We start from the raw sequence: 25904 nt of genomic DNA, 5'->3' as shown, positions 1-25904 counted from the left end.
TTTTCTTGAAGCTAGATCATTCTGAAAATTTCCTGTTAGACCTATGAGTGCAAACATATGGTATCTGTCCTTCTCTGCCTGGCTTACTTCACTTAGCATGACACCCTCGAGGTCCATCCACTTTCCTACAAATGGCCAGATTTCATTCTTTCTCATTGCCATGTAGTACTCCATTGTGTATATATACCACATCTTCTTGATCCACTCATCGGGTGATGGACATTTAGGCTTTGTCCATGTTTTGGCTATTGTTGACATTGCTGTCAGTCTCTTTAAGGCCAAGGTGATAGCTGTTTTCACATTGCACTGTTAAACCTGTGCTATGTTTTAAATTGTTTAAATTTCAATCAGCTTAGTGTGCCAGAAACCATATTCACAATTCTTTTAAAGACATACTTCTCTCTCTTAAATTGTATTAAGGTAATTTGAGAGGATGCCGCTTCCTTAGTAGAGGCCAGTTTTCCTTAAGTTTAACATAAGTACTTAGAGGTAACACCTTAATTTTTTTTTTATAATTTATCCATGGGTGTGATGACCATGCCTTTGATTTTATCTTTGCTACAAGACTGAGTTGAAGAGGCCTTAGGTGGCCTATGAATTTCTCAATTTTATTTTTTATTGATTAGAGAGAAAATTAGTTGCCTCTTCTCTTCTTGCAACATTTCTTCATTGTTTCTGATGTGCTTGTTCTTCCCTGCAAAGCAGCCAATTTTATGGTGAGGGGAGCTCATCTAACAAACTCATGCTACTTCGATTGTTTTCTTATTATTGTCTTCCTATACTTCACTTTAGCTTACACACTTATTATGTATACTGTTTACCTTCCAAATTATATATGATATTGGTTATATCCACACATATAGCCATGATATAACATAAATTGTATTCCTTCTAATCTTCCATAACTGCTTCCTCATTACCTCCTATCCAGTTCCAAAGTTAACTCCACATGCCTTTGGCAAGGGTTTAGGTTAAGATAAAACAGACATCTGGTGTTATTTTCCACCAATATAAAGTAGGTTATAAGTCTAAGATTTCAGGGGCTGATAAAACAAAGGTTTATTGCCTCCTCGTTCTGGTGATTTATTGCAGTTTGGTCCTGGTTCTGATCTCTAAAGTATTTGGTTTCAGTTCCAAACTGACAAGGGAAAGTCCATCTGAAACATCGCCTGTTTTCATGCAGAAATGAAGGAGAACAAGCTAGAAAATGCTCTCACACTCACAGCTTTTTTTCTGATATCGTGCACTTCATTTTTACTCATATTTTAGTTGTGAAAGCAAATCATATGGGCATTCCTGGAGTCCCCAAAGTGAAGAGGATATCAAATGTTCACGGAGGGACAATAAACAATGGAGAGGGAACAACCAAGTTTACCACCCTGGTGATGTGAATTTTTTAAATAGAATTTATTTTTGGGGGGTTTTGGTTCGGAGCAAAACTGAGGTGAATGCACACAGACGATGCCACTATGCTACCTACCGCCATTCACATCGCATCCCAATATCAACATCCACCGTCAGTGTGGTGCATTTGTACAGCGGATGAAGCGACATTACACCTTGTGATTATTCACAGTCCATAGTTTACATTAGGGTTCACTAGTGTGATATTGGTTTTAATATAGTTTTCTGGTATCCTGAGAAAATAAAGCCTGAGCCAAAAATCATATGCTAACACTTTATTGGGTGGTATAACCTTAAGGGAAGCAGGGGAGGATGAGAAAAGGGAGTCTGGGAAAGGGTAAACATAGTGCATAGCTTTGTAACAAGAGTGTGTGCTTTCACTGCAGGTCTGCAGAGAGGTAGTACTATTCTTGTTCCTTGAAATAGTAGTAAGTTGTGGAGACAAGGAGAAGAATTTGTGCATTTCTCCCATCCACCACTGCTGAGAGATAACCCACTGAGTCACTAAACCCTCTGCATTTGTAGGAGTTACTGTCTCCTCTGCCTCCAAACAGCAGCTGGATACAACAGTGGAGGCGTCCTAGTGAAAACCGGAGGTGGCCAGGCAAATGAATGCATGCCATGAGTCTGCCACTACATTTCTTCTTTTGGGCCCAACAAGGCAGCTCCAGGACAGAAGGTAAAAAGCTTGGTATGGGGTTGGTCATAAGGTGTTGTTAAAGCTGGTTCTCAGGAGGAATGAGGGATAGGGAAAAACTGGGTCAAAACTCTTGAGAGCAGAGCAGGTAAACCTTTTAAACTGATGCAGTCCTTACCACAGGATGGCAACAGAGCCAAAGGAAACTCCATCCAATAAAGATTAGAACCTCTCCCTCTGAATTCACAAGGATATGGTTAGTTTCAGCATCTTAGGGAGAATCTTCAGGATCGTCAAGCAGAAAACCGATGCTAGTGAATCTTGTGAGGTGCATAAATTGCTTTTAGCACAAAAATGTAACCAACATTTGCTACGCCATTAATCTATTCTTTCATTTATTGGTTCCAAAGTGTTTATTAATATCTACAATTTACCTGCCACTATTTTAGGCAATGGGAATAAAGGGATGTTTAAGGTAAGTTACAACCTAACAACAATCACAATTTTTCACTGACAGATTTTTCATCAAGGGACAAAAATTCACTCAAAGGTGGCCTATTAAAGAGGAGTGTGTATTAAAACATACAAAATAATTACAGAAATTCAAGTTCAGGAAATTTAGCAAGGCCAAACAGAAAATGGAAAATCAGCAGTGCCTGGGTGCTTAAAGGCTTAGCATCCGATTTTGGCTCAGGTCATGAGCTCTCTGACCGTGAGTTTGAGCCCTGCATTGGACTATGTGCTGACAACTCAGAGCCTGGAGCCTACTTCGAATCTGTGACTCCGCCTCTCTCTGCCCCTCTCCCCCTCAAGCTATTTCTCTCTCTGTCTCTCAAAAAATAAATAAATGTTAAAAAACAGAAAAGAAAATAGAAAACCTGGTGATTATGTATTCCCTCTTAATGGCTCTATATTTTATTATCTCAGCAAAAATAGCTGATTCTTTCTGTTTTTGAAGATCAGTATTCCCTGTTGCTATTCCCTCAAAACTAAACCACGAAAATAGTTTTGTTTTTCAATCTCAATTAATTTTGAATATACAGGTTACATTACAATGTCAGTACAAATATCATTGACTCCTTCACTCAGGGCCAAATTATAAATTCAAGAAATGAAACCCTCGCTAGGTTTCTACTTTCGGTTTTAAATGTCTGCAAAGGAAGAAAAGGGTGAGATCACCTTTAGTACAATATCCAACTTAGGTTTGTCCTAAGAGCTCTGAGGGGTCAAGTGAGCCAGATGTTGTTTTGGAAGAGCCATAGGTGGTACAGATTATTTTAGAAGGGAGAAAATCCTTGCATCTCATATTTATATGTATGTACATTTAAGTTTCATAAAAAATCTTTTCATAAGCAAAAACATTTTGTTAAGAGAGATATTTCAAGGTATAAGAAAATACAGAGTGAATAATAATAAGCCATGAGTAAGAATTAGAGTTTTGGAGACAATTATTTGATCTATTTAGGCAAACACACACACACACACACACACACACACACACACACACACCCTCCAACAACAACTATGTAAAGAGGAATAAGCATCAACCACTTCACATCAAATTAACACTTTCCCTGGTTATGATATGGATATGATATTTGGATTATGATAATTGGACATAGCTTCTACTTTATAATTCACTGTATTTTGTTCATAAAGGAAAAGATCACAAATACGTAAGTTACCTTAGTTGCTTAAAATAAGATTTCCTTTAAACACTTTTTGAACACTGATGATTAAGAAATAAAAATTAACATTTTATTTGTAGATATTCTTTATATAATGAATGATGAAACTCTGAACACTTGCCAGAGTTGTTTAATTTACCTCCAATGTTGCTTTCTTTTTCAAATCTGAATTTTAATGCATTAATTCTTTTCTTTCCCTTGTAAGTTAATTTCTGTTACAAAATTCTGTATTGGAATGATCAAAGTTACATATTATTCATATCAAAATCTTCTAAACCTATTTTCTTTAAAGTTCATTAATAGGCTAAATAGGATTTTTTTTGAAAAATTATCAGAACAAAGCTGTATATATTTTGCAACAGTAAAAATATATATAGCAATGAAAATAATAAAGTCTTTAAATTGCCCATGATGAATCTCAATTGTTTATAATTATGAAACATGTGACAATTAAAAACAATGTTGTTGACTTGCAAAACAAGTTATCATCTTTGGAAAATTGTAAGTTCACTTAGAGGTCTTACATTTATGGCTCCATTCTAGTTAAAAATATACTAATATGAAGGTGACATTCTTACTCTTTTTGTTGTCATTGTTAACCAATCATCTATTTCTTTCTATATAAATAGATTGCTTTTATTCAAGAGGGGGAAAAGTAATGGGGAATAATCTTCCAATAAATGCATTCTGAGCATTAATATGTTCTTCCATTCAAGAAATTTTAGTGATCACTATGTATATGTCAAGTACAGAAGTGAACAGAACAGAGTTCTAGACCTCATGGAGGTTATATTTTACCACAGGATATAAATAATCAGGAAAATATATAATATATAATTGAGACAGTGATTAGTGCTATGAATAAAACACAACAGTGACAAAGGTAAAGAAGGGCCTACGTATAAGCTAATACTAAACCAAGATGTCAGAGAGGGCATCCTAGAAGTGACATTTGAGCAAAAACTTTATAACGTAGATGTGAGTAATGCAGCTAACTGAAAGAAAATTATTCTAAGAAGAACCAAGTTCCTCTGACAGCAGAATGTCTGACATGGTCAAGAACTTGGGAAGAATAGGGGTCACAAAAAATGAAAATGGAGTCAGATAATTGTAAGATTGTGATGAGATTTACAGACAATTTTTAAGATTATGATATTTACTAGATAAAATTGGAATTCAGTAGAGATTGCTGAGCAAAGAAAATAAAAGTGAAAAAATCTCTTATGCTAATTAAAAATTACTTGTTTTACTCAGAATTAACTCTAAAGGAAGAGAGAGAGAGAGAGAGAGAGAGGGAGAGGGAGAGAGACATCATTAAGCAACATACTCAGATAAGACCCATACTGGATTCTGGTCCAACATTAAGACTAGAATCTTGGAAATATAGTTTTAAAAAAAAAGTAGTTTAGTGCTGTAAATACTCTGAGATCATTAGAGAGAAAATTTGCTTTAAAACTGCATGTATAATGTGAGAGAGTAGTCAAGGATGCGGCACCTGGGGGACTCAGCAGTCAGCTCAGGTCATGATTTCAGTTTATGAGTTCCAGCCCCGCATTGGTCACTGTGGTGACAGCTCTGTGTCTGGATCTGCTTCTGATGCTGTTTCTTCCTGTGTCTCTGCCCTTTTCCTGGCCATGCTATGTTTCGGTCTCTCTCTCTCTCTCTCTCTCAGGTATAAATAAACATAAAAAATAGTCAAGAAAAACTCTTTACCATTCAAGGCTTGAAAAACTGGGAAAATGGCATTGCTACTTACATAGATTAGAAAGAATGCAGTAGAAAAGTACCTATTGTACATTCAAGTGTAGAAATCGTTTGTAGATCCTGTATATATGAATTTGTGATTCAGGAGAGAGATCTAGGCTTGAAATCTAAATTTGCAAATTATTGGCATGGAGGTGGCATATTTGAATTGATGAGATTAGGTAAAATGGTCGAGAAATAAATGTATTGAGAAAAGAGAAGAGGGCCAAAAGCTGAATATCAGGCTTTCTAATACTTAGAGGTTAGTGATATTAAGAAAAATTATAAATGTGGGCTAGAAAAGAATGACTTGCAAAGAAAGCAATACTGAGAATGTTAACTATCTTGAAAATGAGGAGAAGACAGTGATTCAAAGAGGAAGAAGTGTAGAAAAATGTCAAATGTTGATAAAAGTTTGAGTAAGATGAGAAATGATAAATGGCCAAGGATTTTCAAATGTGGAAATTATCCATAATCTTAACAAAAGTCTTGTGTGGTGGAGTGAGCATTGGGGTGGAATTGTCTTACTTTGGCATGGATTAAGAGAAGTCATAAAAGAAAAGTAGTGTGCAGTGACTTTTAAAAAATAATTTTTTAAAATAATTTTACTTTAATGAGGAACAGAGAAATATTACAGGAACTGAAATAGAGTGTAGGGTGGGAGAAGAGGGTAAAGAAGATGAAAAGGTAATAGAAACAATGGATTGAAGGTGCCTTGAGATTTAAGAATGATTGTAGTTTAGGACTAAGATTGAATGACCTAGAAAAATAAAAGCCGAGACCAAAAGACTTTCCTTATCACAAGAAAATAAATTTTTTGTAACTCTGGTGACAAATGGTTACTAGACTTATGTGGGGATGATCTTTTTGCAATACATACAGATATTGAATTATGTTGTACACCTGAAATGAATACAATATGGAAATTATATATCTATAAAAGACTAACGATCAAAAGATTCAAGGTGAGATGTATCACACGTGGATTATTAAAACTGAGATTCCATCAAAAATTCAGTTATACATAATTCATTGAGATTTTACCATAACATTGGTAAATTTTGCAGTAAGTATGGAAGACGATATTTCTAATAATATCTAATAATGACTGTGATAGAGAATGTTTATAGTTAGAAATATCGGTCTCCTTCTCTCTCATATTTATCACTAGATAATATATTCCAGGTCCTTGTATGTGACTGTATTCCATACAGTAAAATGTTAATCTAAGTGATGTATTTGATTTAAAAACTTTGTTCTAGATTTTTCCTTCCCATTCTCTTTTATTTCTTTACCTTGCTAGTTAGATAAAACAATCAAAGGGCTGTTAAGGTCTGAATGTAAGAGAGCAACTACATATGGAAGATTTTTGAGTATCTGAATACTTGTATAAAGAAGAGCCACGGATTAGGTGTTAAACACCTAACAAGCAACAGTGTGGTGGCAGCTGCTAGGCTGGCTTGCCAAATTTCTGAAGATTTGGCTCTTAAGGAGATGAGTCAAGATCAATTAGACAATGTATTACTTATGGTAAAGGAAGTGGCATGAACTTCATGTTCTCATCTGGTCCGTTGCTCAAGTCTCAAAGCGGCAATGTGGAGGTGGACCCAGGACGATATTATTTACGTAGTGGGTCTGTGTCCCAGATGAGAAACACTGAGCTTAAAAACAAACAGACAAACAAACAAAAATTTTATAAGGCTGCTGTTGGCAAACCAGTCCATTCTTCCCTCTGAAGAATAATATATCTTTTATTATCCTGATTAACGGCCATATTTTCTCTCTGACCCAGGAGACCGAATTACTAGCTTCCAAAGTTTTTGTCACATAAACATCTTTGATCCCATTATTAAATAAATAAGTCATAGGGATATAATGTACAGCATGGCAACTCTAGTTAATACTAAACTGCATATTTGAACATTTCTGAGAAAATAGATCTTAAGTGGTCTCATCACTTGGGGCGCCTGGGTGGCTCAGTTGGTTAAGTGTCCGACTTCAGCTCAGGTCGCGATCTCAAGGTTCCTGCGTTCCAGCCCCGCATCAGGCTTGGTGCTGACAGCTCGCTCAGAGCCTGGAGCCTGCTTCAGATTCTGTGTCTCCCTCTCTCTCTGCCCTCTCCTGTTCATGCTGTCTCTCTCTCTCTCTCTCTCTAAAGTAAATACAAACAGTAAAAAAAAATTAAATGGCCTCATCACAGGAAGACAATTTTTATAACTATGCACATTACGGAAAACAACATAGGTGATGGATTTTAACTGTATTGGAGTTGTCAAGGTGATCATTTTGAAATACATACAAATATTGAATCATTCTGTTGTATCTCTGAAACTAATATAAAGTTATGTGTCAATTAAATCTCAACCAAAAAATATTTGAAATGCTAATATAAAAACACCAGTTTGTCTCATAGCGCCAGGCGTCAAACTACAGATTCATTCACTGTATTGTGGGACATAAACTTAATAATGTTTTTTTTGTTTTCCAGTTTAATTGAGATATAATTGACATACAGCATGTATTAAAGTTTAAAAATAATTACTTTATGTATACTTACATGTATTGCAAAACGATTACTACACTAATTTAGGTTATCATCTATCACTTCACATACAATTTTTTTCTTGTGATGAGAACTTTTAAGATTAAGTCTTTTAAAAAATTTTTAATGTTTTATTTATTTTTTAAGAAAGAGAGAGAGACAGTACGAGCGGGGGATGGGGCAGAGAGAGAGAGACGGAGAGACAGAATCCGGAGTTGGCTCCAGACTCTGAGCTAGCTGTCAGCACAGAGCACCAACGTGGGGCTCGAACCCACTAACCGTGAGATCATGACCTGAGCGGAAGCCGGGTGTTTAACCGATTGAACCACCCAGGCGCCCCAAGATTCACTCTTTAAAAACTTTCAAATATACAGCACAATTATGTTAATTAGAGCGAACATGCCATAAATGACATACTCAAATTACACTCTCAAAATTTATCTTATAACTGAAAGTTTGTAACTTTTGACAGTCTTTACTCAGTTTCTTCACCCCTATTCCCCATCTCTGGCAATCACCAATCTCTTCTCTGCTTCTATGAGTTTCGCTTTTTACTTTATAGATTGTACACATGAGTAAGATCATAGAGCATTTGTCTTTGTCAGGCTTATTTTACTTAGTATAATATATTTATTAGCATATATATTTGCCACAACTTCTTTGTCCATTCATCCATTGATGGACACATAGGTTGTTTTGATGTCTTAGCTATTGTAAATAATGCTGCTATGAACATGAGGGCAAATGTGTCATTTTGAAATAATGATTTTGTTTTCTTTGGGTGTATACCTAGAAGTGAAATTGCTAGATCATAGAGTAGTTCTATTTTTAATGTTTTGAAGAGCCTCCATACTGTTTTTCACAGAGGCTGCCCCAAATTACTTTCTTGGCAACATTGCACAAGGGTTTCCTTATCTCCATGTTCTTACCAACACTCATTATCTCCTGGGTTTTTGGTGATAAACATTTAACATGATACTTCATAAAAGTCACCACCCCCTGAGAGCGAGAGCACAAAAATAAAGGACAAAATAAGCAAAAATAATTGTTGTGCAAATTAGGGTCTATATTGTTAAAATTGTTAGTTATGATGACTAATTACTATAAAAATTATCTGGATCAAATTGAAAAATATGGGAGATTAAAATATGACAGAAAAAATGAGCTAAGAAAGAAAGAAACTGAAAAAGATCTTATGTTGTCAAAGACAGAATTTCATAAGAGTGATATGTCTACTGGTGAAAGCTTGGGGCAGAGGGTAATGCAAAATTCTTTAATATTTTTCTTTCCTATAAATGGAGAAGACTAGACAAATAGCTAGAAATGATACCTCTCAATCCCTGACAGTGCAGTAATTTGTGTAAAAGGAAATTGAAAAATCCCCTCTTTCTTCCTTTAAAAATATGTGTTGTAGGTTCATTTCCATTCCATCATTGCTAAAGTAGCTGAACACCTCTCTGTGTATTTATTAAAGTGGAGAGTTCTAGCAAGTGATATCAGAGTACAGTGAGTTGAGTGGTCATCCTCAGAAAAATACATCCACACTCTCATCCCTGGAATATGTGAATGTTACTTAATTTGGAAAAAGGTCTTTTTAAATGCAGTTAAGGGTCTTGAGATAATGAGATCATCCTGGATTATTTAGATTAGCCTTATATCCAATGTCGAGTTTCATTGTAATGGACACGGAAAAAGAAAAGCAACAAGCATTGTGATCATGGTGGCAGAGATTGGAATGAAGTAGCCACTAGCAGAAGAAATGCTGACTACCACCAGAAGCTAGAAAAGGCAAAGAACACATTTCCCCCAGACAATCTGGAGAGAATATACCACTAAGTTCAAATATACCTTGAGTTCAAACATCCGGCCTTCAGAACTATGAGAGAATAAAATTCAGTTTTAATCCACCAAGTTTATGTTAATTTGTTAAGACAGCTTTATAAAACTAACACACAGGATAAAAGGTAGAATTTATCAACACTGACGTTAATAAATTGAGAGTCTGTACTCTGGGTAGGATAATGCTGAGTACAGAAGACAGAGAGCGTAGACAAGGAGTGCGTGTGACCTGAAAAACAGTCTTTGTATAATTAGTAGGTTTATGTGGGGATAACTGGGAACATTTAAAATATGACCTTTTCACGATTAATAAGCCATCTCCTGCTTACTCTCTGCTAAATTATTTTTTTATCAAGCTTATTTTACTCAAAATGTATGTCTTGAACTGCTGCTATAGTCCTATTGGTACTAGTGATACTAACGGGTAAAGAACAAAACAAAAAAACCAAGTAACTTCCCTACATATGTATTGAAAATGATGGGTTCATCCGAAGCAGTTACATCATTCAAAGATTATATTACACCACAGAGAAAATCTCTATTTGCACTTTGAAGGAGCAAATGAAGATTAAATATCTTGAAAGATACAGAAGAGATTAGCAGGTATATACTGAGGAAAAGTTGATAGGTGTATAAGAGAAAGATTGTTGTTTAACATACTATTGACAACTTCTGTATTTAACACTTCCTGGGTCAGAGATACGCCAAGAAAATTTTTGTATAGTTGTGCAACTCTAATGTAATAAGAAGAATGAGCCATAAGCCATGTATATCAACTGTGAAGTAGGTAATTTTTATTATCTATATTTTGTTAATCAGTACATATCATAAGGGATTTAGCAGAGTAAATTACAAAGTAAGCATAGGAATGCGATATAAATATCTCAAGGATCTTGTAATTCAGTTATGGAGGTAAACTTGTTATGGGAAACTATAGTAAGAATTTGAAATGTACACCCACATCTCTCCACATAGAGATACAGACACATATCCAATTTCATGCTGTTGATATTCAGAGGTTAAAACAAACTAAGGTAGGCTATACCTGTCTGGAGTGACTTTAGTACCAAATGGGATCTTAATTAGATATGAGACATTTCAAAGGCATTGAAAGAAAATATAGAGAAAAAAATGTCAGGAATATAATAGTAAAAAAAAATATCTTAGAGCTGAATGGCATAGGATTTAAGATGTAAAGAATAATGCTATTTAACAAAATCAACAAAAATATTCATCTTTAAAGAAGTCTTTTAGATATATCAAAAAAAATGGTACACTAAGAAAAAAGATACAAATCTAAATATTCCAGCAAGTTGAAAACAAAATGAACAAAACCATATAATAAATCTAATGGAACAATTATCAGATAGTTCAGAAATTTCTTCAACTATTATTTAAAAGCAATGAGAAATAAGGGAATAGGGAATAAGACAAGAATAAAGACCAAAGGAAAGAGTGGGCTCAAGTCAGGAAGGGAATAAAGAAAGTCCTATCAAATAATATATGGTGTAACTCTTCACCAGTGAAGAGATCTCTAAGAAAAAGCAATCCTAAATTGTTGCTAGAAACATTGTTTGTGTAGGACTAGCATTGTGATATTAGACACATGACAAGAGAAATACAATGGCAGCAAAATATTTTCCTATACAGTGAATGTACTTACATAGTCATACAGTCTAAATTTTAACAATTAGTTTTACCTCTTAAAATTGAAATAGCAAAATTGAAAGCCAAATGGAACAAAAATGATTTAACTAATGCTACAAAAAGAATGAAATTATTATCATTTTTGAAGATAGATAAGACATAATTTGTGAGTATGAGAACTGAAATTTGGGAGAGAAGGTGAATAGCAGGTGGGGAGGACTAATCTCTTTAGTTTATAAAATTGAAGTAGAAATACTATTGTTGCAGTGGAATATGAAATAGAAATAAAAATGTGCTATTTGAAATATAAAGTTAATCATTGAAATGGTGGGAGGAATAAAAATATGTTATTTATGTCCTTATCTATCAAAGGAGGAGAGAAAGAGAATATATCACCAGATGATACTTTTTATAAAAATCTGCTTAAGCATAATATTTGGTGAAGCATTTATGTTTTAGCAAGAATGCATGCCAAGATCTCTTAACAATTTATAGGTGTTCTGATAAAATAGCAATTTATTTTGTCTCACTTATCAATTGAAAAGTAGGAAGATATTTGAAGCTAGGTAAATTGTTTTACTCAGCTAAGTATTCCAAGAACCCGAGTTCCTCCTATTTCCTTTTCTAGTCATCTTCGGATGCTATCCTACTAATTCAGTTAATTGGGACTGACTTAATAATCACACATGGGTGTAGAAAGAAAGGATTCAGAAGGAGGGTAACATTTTTTTAAAATAACATGATCTGAGAACTTAAATCAGATTCCAGCAATAAAAAGTTAATTTAATGGACAAATATGAGTATAAGAGAAGCTGGGCGATGCAGTTTCTCTCTGGGGTGGCTCACATCTTCTACAAAATGAGTGTTAAAAGCAGGGTCGGGGAGGATACTGGGAACAGTCAGTGGTGTCCTCTACAAATCACTCTCCTACTATTTAGGGTCTAAATGCATTTAGCTTACTGTAAACACACCATTTCCCAACCCTTCACAAGAGAAACTCACATGTCTCCTCTACTTAATTAATTATCTCAATCATCACAGGGAGCATTTCCAACAAATATTTTGCTACAGTCCACTATCTGGTTATTTAATCCATTCAGGTTATTTTTCTTTTCTTTCCTTTCTTTTCCATTTTTTCTTTTTCTTTTTCCTTCCCTTCCCTTCCCTTCCTTTCCTTTCCCTTTTTTTCTCATAATCCAGTCTATTCCTTATGGCAATATCTGCTTGTTTTGCTACAGAGTAAATCAATAGTGTGTTAGTTTTGTTTATTGTATCATCATTCCTCATTACATTAGAACTCTTCTTTGTGACATAGAATAAACAAAATGCCTTAAAATTAAAAAGAAATTAAAAGTCAGTTTCTGAATTAATTAAGGGATGTACTAATTTGCTATAACAATAAGACCTTAAAATTCTTATACATCAATGACACTTAAATATAAGGAGACTGTAGTGCTTTCTCCCAGAAGACTCTAGTGTAGGTAGACAGCCAGGTCACATAAGTGGTTATTTTCCATCAGGATATCCGGGGACCCAGTTTTCCTTGTTCTATTGCTTTGATCATCTATAGGTTATCTCTCCCTCATGTGCTGGCTCACTAACACCATATTTGCTTTCTTTGGAAATAAAAAAAAGAGAAATAGAAGACCATCATATTAATATTTTTAAATTTGTGACTAAAAGCTACTCTTATGCCTTTGGATGAGTGTGGTCACATGGCCACAATATAAATTAAAAGAAAATACCGTTTTACTTATAAACTTTGGAGTTATTGCCCTAGTCATATAGTAAAATGTACAGTGGGAGATAGGAATTAGTAGTGTGTTTCACATGAGGACACGTGGCTGTGTGTGTGTGTGTGTGTGAATGCACGCATGTGCATATGATTAGAAGAGAAGACATGAAACCTCTATTAAATAATTTTATGTTTGTATTTTAAAAACTAAGTTGCCAGCATTAGCTTATTTCCTCATATTTGTTTTAGGCATATTATAAATTTTGAGTTTTTAAATAGTAATGTAAAGGTTCAAAATAAAATGACAAACTCGATTAAATAAGTATTCTTTTAGTCTCATCATATTTCTCAATTCTAATACATCATGACATTCACAGATGTAAAGAATTACAGGAATACAGAACCAGGAGAGCATGTAGTGTCTACATATTTCATAATTTTCAATACTCTTGATTCAGAGATAAGGAGACTGAAGGTCATATGAAATATCTTACTCAAGATGATTGGGCTAATTTTCCATGGATCTGTAAGTACCAACCACAAGTCTAACTACAGATGAAAACAATGAGAATCAGATGATGGAATTTCCATTATATATGGATAGACCATCGAACTGTCACACATATACTGACTCATTGAAAATGACTTTATAAATTTACTCATGGAAAAATTTAGTTTAAGAGAAGAAGATGAATATGTCACTTAAAGTAGATATCTCAAGAAATATTGCATTCTAATTTCAACATGTGTTTTCAAATTGTGTAATTACTTTCAATGTGTAATTCAAATTTACTATTTATTTTTATTGTTGAAATAATTCTTTCCAAATTTATTATAGTGACATTTTCATTGAAATAAAGTATTTTCTTAAAACCATAATTTAAAAATTATAAATATCTTAATATATAATATGAGCTATTACATGGCAATGAGAAAGAATGAAATATGGCCATTTGTAGGAAAGTGGATGGACCTCGAGGGTGTCATGCTAAGCGAAACAAGTCAGGCAGAGAGAGACAGATACCATATGTTTGCACTCATAGGTCTAACAGGAGACCAGGAGAAACCTAATGGAGGACCAGGGGAAGGGGAAGAGGGAAAGAGAGTTGGGGAGAGGGAGGGATGCAAAACTTGAGAGACTATTGAATACTGAAAATGAACTGAGGGCTGAAGGGCAAGGGGGAAGAGGGAAAGAGGTGGTGGTGATGGAGGAGGGCACTTGTGGGGAAGAGCACTGGGTGTTGTATGGAAACCAATTTGACAATAAACTATTTAAAAATAAAAAATATATATATATAATAGCATATTATTGTCTTTATTTTTAACGTTAAGACGTCAATAGTATCTAAGAACTTGCTATTTTCTTTAGCCAAAAAATACATAAAGTAGAGTGAATACCATACTTACAAATTAATTTAAGATTATATACATATATTTGTTTAAATTTGTTTATAGTAATAAAATGATTTATGTCTTTCATTTTGAAGATGTCTTTGGAAAAGCATTCCTCGCGTTTCTCCTGTAATAACAAAACATTTCTTAATTTACTTATGAGAGAGATCTGAAACCAGAATAGCAAATATATTTCAGGAATAAGTATGCATCAGTCATTTATATTTCATCATTAAATATGAAACTAATAACCGCACTTACTTCACTCTTCTAAAATGATCATTAAAATCATCACTATACAGTTTACTCTTGTTTCCTGATTATAAAACTGGCCATGCACCAAAGACAACTGTGCACTGGAATTAGTGATAAGTGTCAGGTGCACCTACCAAGGCTTCCACTTATGCAACTATTACTGCTCTGCCACCCAGCAAAAACCTTATGAAATTCTATGTTAGCTGCTTCACTGCCTTTTGATATCTGAAAAGCCATTCTTCCCTTACGCCTATTATAAATAAGTGGGCTAAAGAAAAAATATATATGAAATGCTACTGGAGTGTAAGGAAATATTTATTCCCCACTGGTCTATAATCACTGCACATGGCCTTCTGAGTATTGAAGGAATTGTTATTAAATGTAAGGAAATGTGGAAATTGTACAAATTAGAATGACATCTCTTTGAATTTAATTTTAGGGAACAAAAAGTGTGTCAGATAGAGTTTTTTATCAATGCAAAAGACATTTTGTAATACAGCATCAAATGTGAAGTGAAATCTGATTTCATGGATTTTAAAATATGTACATTTTAAACCATCAGTTTGTTCTTATATCTGCTTTAAGAAGGAACCTAATTCTTCACCTCTGACAGCATGATAAATCATAGTTTTTGAAAACACTAGGAAGAAGTATTTTGACATTTGGGGACATGGTAAATATTTTATGAACCAAGAGGGGCCAGTTCAATTTATTGCATTGACTAATTCAAAGCACATCAATTTTTTCAGGGGAAATAAACTAGTCTGAAAAGAAAACAAAAAGAATATTTAAAGACATGATTAAACTATATATACAGTGACCATGACATTTAGAACATTTACTTGCTCTTACTAGATTTAGTATTGGTAAAAAGTAGCTGTGAAATTCTTATTTTTGACTCAGCTGAATGTAATTGATAGAAAAGGAAATGTTTTACTGCTCTCTGGTGAGGAAATTACTTGATGGTGATAATAAATCAATAATGAACTGCATCGTGTATTTCACACCCAACAAGTGTCAAACTTTATACTAACTGGATCTAGAGAAGGTATGCTTGCATTCCATGAAAAAGTAAAATGACAAAAACAGTGCTTTTAAAATATCACTTACTATTCCTGTTGAAGAAAATTCCCCAGTGAATCAGGTGAGAGTAGTTTGATCCTGTATCATAATTACATAATTGAAACTACATATAATTTATTGTAATATAGCCTTTGTACTCATACAATAAGAGATTAAATTATAATTACTTCATGTCCAGAGCTAATGAATAAAATAAGTAGATTAATTAAAAATATAGTTTCCATAATATTTTGAGCTAATAGCTCAATTTTATCAACTTTGTTATTATTAAAAAATACGTTATAGAATTTAATAAAATGATGGACAATGAATTCAATTAAAGAGCCTATGAGTTTTGAGAAAATTAGAGCCCTCATAGCTATTCACTTTTTAGATTGCTTTTGATTTAATTTTCCTCCCATATCAGATTTCAAACCCTACATGTTAGAAAAGAAAATGAACTCTCCTATATAAACTTGTTTATGTAATTTTTCTTTCCTAAGACCATGCCTTAGACAATCAGTGTTCTATCATAGGTATTTATCAAGAAATGAGGCATGCAAATCTAGAGACAGTCATTTGATGTCTCTGTAGAATTCAGGGAAAAATATGAGAATGTAAGCCATATTTCTCACCTGTGTCTATTGAACCTGCATGTTCAACTTCCACAATAAATTGATCTGAGCATGTTTTTATTCTCCAGCTATTGTTATAAATTTCTAGAAAAATAAACGCATTTTTAAAATTTAAGTATAGTTGACACACAATGTTACATCAGTGATTTGACAAGTCTATACATTACTCTGTGCTCACCGCAAGTGTAGCTATCTTTTGTCACCATGGAACACTATTACAATACCATTGAATATATTCCCTATGCTGTACCCTTTACTCCCATCATTTATTCATTCCATAACTAGAAGCTTCTGTGTCCCACTCCCCTTTACTCATTTTGCCCATCCTTCCAGCCTCTCTCCTCTGGCAATTACCAGTTTGTTCTCTGTATTTATAAGTCTGATTTTACTTTTTGTTTGTTTAATAATTTGTTGGTTTTTTTTTTTTTGGTTCCACATATAAATGAAATCGTGATAAGGAAAGGTAGAATTCAATAATAGGCAGAGAGGGAGAGGATATGACCTGTGGTCCCTGGGTGGGGAAAAACACATATTTTGGAACAATGCTGGGAGTGTCTGACTACAACAAATTCCTTCTGGCTTAAGGTTTCTCTTAAGAATGTAACAGACATCACCTACTCTTTCTCAGGTTTCCCTCAGGAATTTGACAAACGTCCTAGCTAAATATAAGTAGTAGACCATAATGCATATGATCCAGAAGGAATGATTCACCCCTCATAGAATGGAACTGAGCCAATCAGGGATGGATCACCCAGCACCTAGAGCTATCAAGCCAATAAGGGTGGTCATGAGAGGGAACAGTGGGGAAGGGAGGGGAGGGCTGACCAGAACCTTATAAGAAAACAAGGATTCTTGCCTGTAGTTGCGGACATTCACTCTGTAAAGAGAGCTTTCATATTATTCTTCCATTCTGGTCTTATATTCTACTAAACTTTTGCTTGTTGCACATTTTGTGTTCACCTCTTCATTATATGAAGTGGTGAGACAATGAATCTCAGGTATTGGGGTAAAAAATCCTGCAACAAAATCATATGATATTTGTCTTTCTCTATCTTATTTTACTTACCATAATACTTCTAAGTCCAACTATGTTTCACCAATTTAATATGACATATTGGTAGAATTTACTAAAATAATTGACAAGTATACTTAGAATAAGTAAGGGTAAAATCATGGAAATATAAACCCATAATTAACTTAAAATGTGTGCTATGACTACACTTACTGTGGTGAGTATTGAGTAATGTATAGAATTGTTGAATCACTATGTTGTACACCTAAAGTTAACATAACATGTGTGTCAACTATTCTTCAATAACACACACACACACACACACACACACACACAAATATGTACTAGTAACTTAAAAATGATCATCTCTTGAGAAGTCAGGATGGCAGACTAGTAAGGGGAACTTGAGTTGGTTTCATCCCTTGAACACAGTCAGATGTACATCAAATCATTTGAACATATAGGAAATTGATCTGAGGATTAACAGAACAATCCACATAATTTGAGGGAGAGAACTCAGCAGTTACATGATGTAAAGAGGTAAACTGAGGACAAAGAAGAGATGTTGCACCACAGAGAGGATGGAGCTGTCTTGGTGGAGAGCAGGAAGACAGAGGGGGAGTGATAGCAGCACTTTGAGTTTGTACAAGGAAACAACTTCCTTTGAAAGCACCTGGAGGAAAAAAAAAATAAAAACACGCATAGAGAAATACACAAGAAAACTGTTCCCCAAAACCATTGGTAGGAGAAAACGCAGAGGGTTTTAACATGGCCAGTTTTTTTTTTTTTTTTAATAAACAACAGAACACAAAGTTGAAAGTTTCAGCAGTCAGCTCCTAGTGCTGCTCTAGTGAGGGAGTAAGGTAGAGCCCTAGGAGGGGGCAACATGGTCTGAGGCTCCTCTGGGTTGCACAGGAAGAAGTGGTTTCCCTGCTGGGAGTGCATTTGTTAGACATGATATGGCTTCTCCACAGGCAAAAACCCAGCAGGCACCATGAAGCCACCACAGCCACCTGGGTAGGCACAAAGATGCGGGGTGAGGGCAGCAAACCCTGGTGCTGGCTGTGTGTTGCAATTTACCATAAACTCTGAGCCCCTGCTCCATGGTATACCTGTTTCCTGGGACAAGCCAGCCCCAGCCAACAGAAAAACAAGACTCTCCCACGGAGGATCAGTGTGGATTGAAGGCATGGGGGACATTGAAGTATGGGTTTTCAAATACAGCTACGCCTGAGTTAAAACTTTGGGAGTAGGTGCCGCCTGCTGGGCAGACAGCTCAGACACAGAGAGGGAGAAGGCAGGGAGCTGATGGAAGTGGGAGACACAGGATTATGATTGATCGCATGTCTGGGAGAACAGAAACTTCCTGCTGTGGAGACTAGAGAGTGGAATAATGCTATTTTCATCCTTAGCCCACTAACACTGATCCACCCAAGTGAGCTAAAGAGCACCTACAAGTGGAGAATGGAGCCATTACAACAAGTTCAACCCCCTGTGTCCTCCAGGGAATCTCCACTACAGCAAGTTGGCCTGAGAATAAGAACAACAGGACTCTCTCTCAAAACACCAGCATAAATCCCTCCCACAAACTTAGCTTACTGAACAAAGACTACAACAAAGTTTCAACTCTAGGGGAAAGTAGATTTAGCTCCATTTGGACTTTTTTGTTTTCTAGTGTTTTCTTGTTGGTGGTTCTGTTTTTGTTCCTTTTCTTTAGTTTCTTGGATACAGAAAGAGCAAAATTTTTTCTCTTGATCTTAATTTTTATTTAAATTTCATTTTTTAAGTTTTTACTTTTTAACTTTTTTACCCTTCCTTTGTCTTTCCTCTTTTTTTTTTTATTAAACTCCTCTTAACAAGTAGACCATAACATACCTAAGATATAGTTTCCTTTATTTGATTTTTTAAATAAAAATTTTTATTTCTTTCTATTGTTGTTGTTTCTTCCTCCAAAATGACCTGATGGATGAATTCATTTTATTAGAAAGGAAAGGAAAACATGACGGCCTAGGATTTAATCAATGCAGATATAAGTAAGATAAAATATTATTTAAAACAATGATTATAAGATTATTAGCTAACCTTGAAAAAAAACATAAAAGACACCAGAGAATCCCTTTCTGCAGAGATAAAAGAACTTAAATCTAATCAGGAAAAATTAGAAATGATATAATTGAGATGCAAACCTAAATGGAGGCCACAAAACAAGGATGGATGAGGCAGAGAAATGAATTAGCAATATGGAAGATAAAATTATAGAAAACAAAAAAGATGAAGGGAAGAGTGAAACAAAGGTCAGGAATCATAAGGGCTGACTTAGAGAACTCAAATGATAGCATTCATATCACACAAGTCCCAGACGATGAAGAAAGAGCAAAAGGTACAGAAGGTTTATGCAAGCAAATTTTAGCTAAAACCTTCTCTAATCTGGGGAAAGACACCAACATCAAAATCCAAGGAACACAGAGAACCCTCATTAAATTAAGCAAAAGTCAGCAATTGCCAACCATATCATAGTCAAATTCACAAACTACTAAGACAAGGAAATAATCCTGAGAGCAGCAAGGAGAAATGAAAAGTCCTTAACCTACAAGGGAAGATAGATCAGGTGTGCAGCAGATATACCACAGACACTGGGCAAGCAAGAAAGGAGTGCAACATATATTCAACATGCTGAATTGGAAAAAATTGCCCCGAAGAATACTCTCTCCAGCAACACTGCCATTAAAAATAGAAGATAAAAAGTTTCTCAGACAAACAAATACTAAAGGAGTTTATGACCATTAAGCCAGTCCTGCAAGAAATTTTAAGGGGTACTCTTTGATTGGTAAAAAAAAAAAAAAAAAGACCAAAAGCAACAAAGACTAGAAAGGACCAGACAACATTACCAGAAACACCAACTCCACAGGTAACAAAATGTAATAAATCCATATCTTTCAATACTCACTCTGAATGTAAATGGACTAACATAGGGTATTGAATAAAAAAAACACACAGAAAACAAAAAACAGGATCCATCTATATGCTGTTTAAAAGAGACTCATTTTAGACTTAAAGACACCTGCAGATTGAAAGTGAAGAGATGGAGAAATATCTGTCAAGCTCATGGACATCAAAAGAAAGCTGGAGTAGCCATACTTCTATCAGACAAACTAGATTTTAAAACAAAAACTATAACAAGAAATGAAGAAAGGCATCATATCATAATTAAGGGGTCTATCCATCAAGGTGATCTAACAATAGTAAATAGTTATGCTTTCAATGTGAGAGCATCCAAATATATAAATCAATTAATAACAAACATAAACTCATTGATAATAATGCAATAATAGTAGGGACTTTAATACCCCAGGTACAGCAATTAATAAATCATTTAAGCAGAAAATCAGTTAGGAAACAATGGTTTTAAATGACACACTGGACCAGATGGACTTAACAGATATATTTGGAATGCTCCATCCTAAAGCAGCAGAATACACATTCCTTTACAGTGCTCATGGAACATTCTCCAGAATAAATCATATACTGCGTCACAAATCAGTCCTCAACAAGTACAAAAAAGATTGAAATCATACCATGCATGTCTTCAGATCACAAAACTATTAAACTTGAAGTGTGTGTATGTGTGTGTGTATACAATGGAATACTACTCAGCAATCAAAAGGAATGAATCATGCCATTCACAATAATGTGGATGGAGCTACATTGTATCATGCTAAGAGAAATAAGTCAAGTAGAGAAAGACAAATACCATATGATTTCACTCATATGTGGAATTTGAGAAAGAAAACAGATGAACATATGGGAAGTGGGGGAGTGAAGGGAGAGAAATGAACCACAAGAAACTTTTTTCTTTTCTTTTTTTATAATATTTATTTATTTTTGAAAGAGAGAGAGACAGACAGAGACAGAGAGAGACAGAGTGTGAGTGCAGAGGAACACAGAGAGAGGGAGACAGAATCTGAAGTCTCCAGGCTCCAGGCTGCAGGCTCAGAGCTGTCAGCACAGAGCTTGATGCAGGGCTCAAATTCACAGAATGCAAGACCATGACCTGAGCTAAAGTTGGACTCTTAACTGACTGAGCCACCCAGGTGCCCCCAAGAGACCCTTAATAATAAATAGAGAGCAAACTATGAGTTGATAGAAGCAAGTGAGTGGGAGATGAGTTAGATGGATAATGGGTACAAAGGAGGGCACTTGTGATGTGCACTGGGTGTTGTATGTAAGTGATGAATCTCTGAATTCTACTCTTGATCAATATTGCACAGTATGTCAACTAACTAAAATTTAAATAAAATTCAAATTAAAAAAATTATTTTCTATCTGTCTGTAGGAAGGGTTGGTATCTAATGATACTGCAGGATAATGACATAATATACATAATTCCATTAACTGAATCACTTCCACAAAAATAAGCATACATTACCCTTCTACTGAAGACGTAAGAAAGGACATTGACTCAGAGCAGACACAAAGATCTTAAGGTAAAAATATTGGATGAACAGCAGTACCTGTAAAAGAGAGAAATATATTTGTTAGTTAATAAACAAGCCAAGAAGGCAGTTTTTTATAGTGCATATTTGAAAGTAAAGTCTCCTTTGCAATATGAGAATCAAAGAAGGCACTGGATTTAAGGAAACATTTTGCATGTGTATAAGCTAAATTAAGTTTTGCCTTGACCTATGACAATGGTACTAAGTTGTTGAGAAGATCAGTATGCTTTGGTCTAGAGTGACTACAGCTTCATTAAAACATAATTCTACAGATCAGGTCTTGTTAAGCAAAAATCGTTCCTTATTGTACCAAATGTTCTTTGAAACTATATATTTAACCATAACACAGTATTTACTTAGTAAAGATTAACTGGAAGTTTATTTCAGAATCCTTAATAGCCTATCTGTCTGTCTATCTATCTATCTATTTGCCTATCTCTATCATCTATCTGTATTTTTGTTATATATGTATGGTAGTAACTACTTTTAAAAACCCATAGAAACTTTATAAACTAAAATATAAATATCACATTGGTAGATGGGAATTTGGGACACATAGTACAGCATTCTGGGGGAAATCAGTTGGTATTTTTGAGGTTATCTACAATTAATATACCCTAATTTTTGGTTAAATAAAAAAGATTACAGCACCTAGAATAATTTTAGCAGACAAAATATCTAAAAGAATGTTGTATAGGCAGGCTTTGTTTGTTCTATATATCAATTGAGATATCAAGGGTATCGTTTATTAAGATATGTGATTCTTAAAGTATTTCAACTTTTTTACAGTTGGAAATTTTACACTTTAGTTGCACGACATACTTGCTAGAATTCTTCAGTGGGTTAAAGTATTGGTATAATTTATGTTTTAAATGTTTTGTTTATTTCTATTGACATCTACCCATCTCTCTCTGTCTGTCTCTATTTCTTACTCTCTATCTATATGAGAGAGAGTCATTTCTCTAAGTACAACTGCACTAATCAATTTTTCTACTATAATTCATTTTTTAATAGATTTAAGGGTCATAGATTCAATAAATATATACTTATTTCTTTATAAATAGAATTAGAATATCAAAGTATTCTTTCATAAAAAGTCATGTTTTCTATTATAATAAAGTTCTTATACTGATGTTAGTGCATATTTTTTATTGAGCTGAAGTAGTTGAATACTTAGAGATAAAAATGAGTGATTCAAAAGAAAGTGAATAATTCATAAAATCACTTTATTTTGAATAAAAAATTAATTAAAAAACAAGACTATTGTTTTAATTCCAAATTTTTAGTGTTAATTGGGGGAAACAGCAGCACGTACTCTATTTAACTCTACTTATTAAAAAAATTGTGTCTCTTCTTAACTACTAGTGCTACATTTATTGTTAAGCTTCAGGGTAGCATAATACAGGATGTACTAGCCATCAGAAATCATCATGTAAATACAACTAACTCTTTATGTTAAGCAAATAATTTATTTTCTTGTTATGACATATTATTGGAAGTTAACCTTCATCTTCTATCTTTATATTTATGCTCACTTTTAATTACAATAAATTTGGAAATGTCACATTTAATTTATTAAATTGAGTGTTTGGAGGAAAAGAAGAGTTGATAATTCAAAATATATTAAATGATCAGTATTTACTCTAAATTAAAACAAAGAAAACAACTCAATCCATTATAATAGAATACAATTATGTTGCATTTCCAGTTACAATTTTCATAAGACTCACTCTGAAAATTATAAATGGATTTTACGCTTACAGACAACAAATATTTATCTTCTTATCACTGAAAACTTATGCAATAAAATTAGGACACACTTTCATTTATTTTCCATAAGTATCACATGAAGCACTGGTAGATTTTCTATGTGTAGTCTTAGAAAGCTTGAGTTTCTTCAATGTACCGTCTTTAGAGATAAAATAATATCACATCTCTCTCTACATGTTGCTATCTTTCCTCATGGATCTCATATTTTTGTAAAGGGGATTGGAATGAAAATAATCAATTTGAAAATAATTGAATTAAAATGTTAAGTCATAGTACATTAACAATGTAAAGCTCCTACGAAGAAAAATTAGGCTGTTATCCTCCCACAGAAATTGAGAGATTGTGGAAATACCATATATTCTTGGTCTCTATATTCTTACTGATTTTCTGGTTTCCTTTATCAATTAGAAGGGGTACCATTGACATTTTCAGCCAAAATTATGTGTTTGTCCATTTTTTCTCAGTTTTATTAATTTTTGTTTTATGTGTTTTTTAGCTTTGTTGTTGAGAACATACATATTTTGGATTGTTATAACTTTGGGGAAATTGACCATTTTTCATTATGTAATATCTATTTTCATTTTTAATAATAATCATTGCTCTGAAGTGCTTTGATACTCCAGCTTACTTTTGACTAATGTAGTCCCTTATTTCAATCATTTCATTTTTACCTATCTATGTCCTCATATTTAAGTGCTTTTCAGGTAGAAAGCATACTGATAATTTTTGCTTTTTTATCCAATATAAGAGTTGCTTTCTTTATTTATATGTTTATTTATTTTTGAGAGAGAGAGAGAGAGAGAGAGAGAGAGCGAGCGAGCAGAGGAGGGGCAGAGAGAGAGGGAGACACAGAATCCAAAGCAGGCTGAAGGCTGTGAGCTGTAGCACAGAGCCCATTGTGGGGCTTGAACTCACAAACCATGAAATCATGACCTAAGCCAAAGTTGGATGCTTAACCTACTGAACCACCCAGGTACTCCAGTAGTCTCTGCCTTTTTGCTGTGTTTAAGTCATTCATATTTAGTTTGATTATCAGTATAGCTGAATTAAGCTGTCACTTTGCAGGCTGTTTTCTATTTGTTCCATCTGTTCATTTTATTGTTGTTTTGTTTTGTTGTTTTGTTTTATTCACCTCATTTTTTGGATTTTCTGACACAAATTTGTTATTTTCATCATTCAATTTTAACTTCACTATTATGTTTTCAGTGGTTACCCTGAGATTTTCAATTTTCATCTTTAATGAACCATAATCAAATAATATTATACATCAAATGTGCCATGAATAATCAATATGTTGTAGAACTTCTGCTTCAGATAATTGAATAACTATAAAAAAGAAAACTAACTTTATTTTATTATCCTCATGTATTTATTCTCTCCCTAGTGCTCTTAAATCCTTGTTATAAATTCATAATTTTGTCTGTTACTGTATTCTTTTAGTCTGAAGAATTTTCTTTAATATTTCTTCAATATCAGTTTGCTCGTGGGAAATGCTCTTATTTTTAGTTTATCTGAGAAACCTGAATACAGAATTCAGGGCTTTGGACTCAAACAGAATTACATCATTGGCATTTTTGGCTCTCCAACTTTCTGATGGCAGATCGTGAGATTTTTTTTCAGCCTTGATAACTGTGTGAGCCAATTCCTATAATAAAACTCCTCATATCTCCAATATATGTCTTATTTGTTCTGTTTCATTGGAGAACACTGACTAATGCAGTTTGTCTCTACCAAATCTCATAGAAGTATTCCACTATTTGTTTTATTCCATACTTGGTAAGCTAGGTTTGGGGGAGAGGAAAGGAGTATTCTTTCATGTTCCAGTTAAACCTTGATCTCACTCACTGTGTCCCTACATGTCTAGAGTGTCCTTCAAAAACATACCCTTCTTCTGCCCGCTGTAGTTATTATCCCGAGGTATTTTTCTTCTTTCTCAGAAGTAGAAAATGCTCCCCATTTTCCATTTATAATAGGTGTTCCCAGTGCCTCATTGGTGACAGGTCTTTGTTATTCTCCCCACAGATTAAAATATTTTCCCCTTATTTGATGC

Source organism: Suricata suricatta, chromosome 1 (assembly GCF_006229205.1).
Source record: "Suricata suricatta isolate VVHF042 chromosome 1, meerkat_22Aug2017_6uvM2_HiC, whole genome shotgun sequence".
NCBI classification, from domain to species: Eukaryota; Metazoa; Chordata; class Mammalia; order Carnivora; family Herpestidae; genus Suricata; species Suricata suricatta.
The sequence above is the reverse complement of the archived record's forward strand: the minus strand, read 5'-3'. Positions refer to the sequence as shown.